Source organism: Theropithecus gelada, chromosome 11 (genome assembly GCF_003255815.1).
Source record: "Theropithecus gelada isolate Dixy chromosome 11, Tgel_1.0, whole genome shotgun sequence".
Classification (NCBI taxonomy): domain Eukaryota; kingdom Metazoa; phylum Chordata; class Mammalia; order Primates; family Cercopithecidae; genus Theropithecus; species Theropithecus gelada.
In genome coordinates this window covers 22,224,447-22,228,095 of record NC_037679.1, presented here as the reverse complement: position 1 = coordinate 22,228,095, position 3,649 = coordinate 22,224,447, and the positions used below count along the sequence as shown (strand labels likewise).

Sequence of the window (3,649 nt, the reverse complement as noted above, 5' to 3'; positions counted from 1 at the left end):
TTTGTCTAAGTTTTCTAAATATTTTCTGGAAACCATGTATTTTGTTTGTAATAAGTGGGGGATCTACTTATATGAAAAAAAACTCATTCTTTCTTTAGTTGATATTTTTAGTAGCTGATAGCTTTGTGTGATAAAAGAAAGATATTTGGTTATTGTCCCTGTGGAACATGTTTTTCTTTTACGCAGAATGCTCTTGCTGCCATATGCCCCCATATTTACCTACAGAAGATGTACGCACCTTTCAAGACCCAATTTGAGCCCACTTTCTGAAACTAAGAAATATTCCCTTATGACATTAGTGAGAACTCATTCTCATTTTCAAAGCACCTGTAGTGATAGCAATAGTAATAATACCTAATGTTATTTAGGTGTAACAAGCACTGTAACAAGCACTAAGATTAGCACATTATTTTGTCTGCTAAAAAATCACATATTTACCACCTCTCAAGCTTGGTGTTTGGTCAGTGGGGATCCACACAGGTTCAACATGTGTATGGAGAAGTGTTATTTCTATTTGGGGCCGATCCACCCTGACCATGGCATGATGTTCATCCACAAGAACTTCAAGGTGTTCAGATTTTGTAAATCTAAATGTCATTAAAACTTTAAAAAGAAGCGCAATTCTTGCAAGGTCATGTGGACTAAAGCATTCCAGAAAGCAGCTGGTGAAAAGCTTACAGTGGATAATTCATTTAAATATGGAAAATATAGAAAGGAATCTATCAAATACCAGTGAGAGCTATGGAATAAAACTATTGATGCAATGAAGACAGTTGAAGAGATCAAACAGAAACGCCAAGCTAACTTTACAATGAACAGATTGAAGAAAAACAGAGCTACAGAAAGTTCAGGATATATTAAAGAAGTCAAGCAAAACATCCATCTCATCGGAGCCCCTCTGGCAGGCAAAGAAAGCAGCTGGAAGAGAAAATGGTACAGCCATTACAACAAGATGAGGACATGGAAGATGCTTCCTAAAAATCTCACTGTAACTATTTCTATATGTACACTTGAAAATGTCCTTTGGAGATTTGGAACTGCTAAATTATTGGTTTTTCTTTTTTTACATAAGGTCACTTAGATGAAAAGTGATAAAATATGTATTTCCTACATTACTGTCTACAAAACATCAGTTATTATAAATGTTAGATTGCATCTCAATGTTAAATCTTCATTGAGAGATGTAGTTACATAAATCATGAAAATTCTGTTTATAACTATAGAAGTGAATTGTGGGCATAAAATGGTCATGCCATTTGGATAATGTCACAAGGCAGCATTTATACAGTAACTAATGACAAAAATTCATGGCTAGTGAGATATAAAATAAAATCTTTGCAGTAAAATATTTCATTTATTAATGTTATAGAATCAGGGGGATACAGCAAGGAACAAACAATTTGTATGACAGGGTTGAATATCTTTTATTTTGACTTCAGTATTTCCTGTTTTGGTTTATTAGCATCTTAGAACAGCATAATGACATCGTTTGATGGGGCCTAATTATACTGGACTGTTTTGACCTGGTTACCTGGTTTAGCCATTCTGATAGGTAATTGTGGATGTTGTAAATGAGAACTGAATAATCTCTGCCTGAAATGGCACTATACCCTATAATTTCCACTTTGGAGAATACTCAGTTCTAACTTGTGATTCCTGGTAGAACAGGTTTTATTTTTCTAGCCTAGCAATGACTGAGAAGCAGAGGAATCCCAGTGCCTTTTAAAATGTATTGTGTGGCTTTCTTTTAAAAAGCTTCTAACTGTTTTTGGAAAGTAGACTTTATGAGTAGAACATCTGTTCATTATTTGCAGGTAAAAAAAAAAAAATCGCACATTTAAGTAGGTGTTAGCATCCCTATTATACAGATGAGGAAACTAAGGGAGTGATACAAAATACCTTGAATTGTAAAAAAGCATTACAATCTAGGTCTATCTGCTTCAGACTACAGGCACCTGTATTACCACCTGCATCTTGCAGGGCTCTGAACATTGCTACACTGGCTTTCTTTCTGTCACAGAATTTTAAACCCATCTTCAGCAGGACAACATTTTTGAAATATTAATTTTTTCCCTTCTCCTCATTTTCCACTCCATTTGCAGAGATAACAGGTCCTGAACTCGTTGCCACAGGGGAAAGATATGATAGATCCAAAAATAGAACATAGCTGAGGAGACTCTTCTGGTAGACTGGAAATTCTGTGAACTCCAGGATTGATAGGATATTTGGGACAGGCTTCATGAAATACAGCAGGTCTTCCCTTCATTAACAACCCCTCTTTCCACTCACCGACTCTTTAAAAGGGAAAGGTGGAAGAAGGAAGGCCAGGAGAGAAGCAGGGAAAGCAGTGACCTAGATGGCTATCCGAGAGAGGAAACCTATATCCCAGTTCCCAGGTTTGAGTTGGAGAGAGTGAATGCTTTGGGTATATACGGAAGTAGACATGGATCTTAGAGAGTTTCAGAAAAATTACTGTGCCTCAGAGTGTCATGAAAACCTCAATTACAGCACTGAAGAAGAGGTAGACTTTGGTTCTGAAGGGACCAGAGAAGAAGGAGCTTCTCAGAAGTGATCAACAATGTAACCATTACCATCCCTTGGGTTGTACAACTGGGGAAACTCCCTGGCCTGGTACCAGGAGGGAGGTATGGAATGCTGCACCTGAACCCTTGTGTTAGTCTATTCTCACACTGCTAATAAAGACATACCTGAGACTGGGTAGTTTACAAAGGAAAGAGGTTTAATTTACTCACAGTTTCAGATGGCTAGGGAGGCCTCACAATCATGGTGGAAGGCAAAGGAGGAGCAAAGTCACGTCTTACATGGTGGCAGGCAAAAAAGCTTGTACAGGGGAACTCCCATTTATAAAACCATTAGATCTCATGAGACTTACTCACTACCATGAGAACAGTATGGGGGAAACCACCCCATGATTCAATTATCTTCCACCTGAACCCATTCTTGATATGTGGGGATTATTATAATTCAAGGTGAGATTTGGGTGGAGACACAGCCAAACCATAACAACCCTGTTTTCTGAACATCACTAAAATTCAGTGTTATTATATATGACCCGGGATTTAATCTAGTATAGTGGGAATACAGGTGAAACAAAAATTTATGATTATTGTGTCTGAATGATGAATTCAAGGCTCTCTATTTTGGCATATGTGTAAAGTTTTTCATAATTAAAAAAAAACTTTAATTATAAATTTTCTGTCTTTAATACTATCCCAAAGGTCTTAGAAGACAATAGCAATTTAGTCTCTTTCCAACTGCAATGACCTTGGGCATGACTGGCCCACAACGGATGAGTTGAACCAGGCCATATGCATTATTTAGGAAGGCTCTGCCAGCATAGATCAATGCAAGAATAATGATGGAATAATGAATGTCTCATTGATACCTGCAAGATACTGATCATTTATTGCTTCCCCTTTCTCTTTCATCCTATTAATACCTGCAAGATATTGATAATTTATTGCTTCTCCTTTCTCTTTCATCCTCTGCTTTAGACCTTACTACATAAAGCCCCTGGAATTTATTGTTAAATAGGTACATGAGATATACAGTAACATCATAAATGGATTTTATCAAGGAAGAAGCTGAAACTACAAGAAATCCAAATACCTGGCCCAGATAAGATAGC

The 3,649-nt window shown here is 37.0% G+C and overlaps 1 pseudogene; it reads left to right on the top strand.

Annotated features, from left to right (window-relative positions):
- Nucleotides 1–487: 487 nt before the first annotated feature.
- Nucleotides 488–978, top strand: LOC112635408 (annotated as a pseudogene).
- The last annotated feature ends 2,671 nt before the right edge of the window (nucleotides 979–3,649 follow it).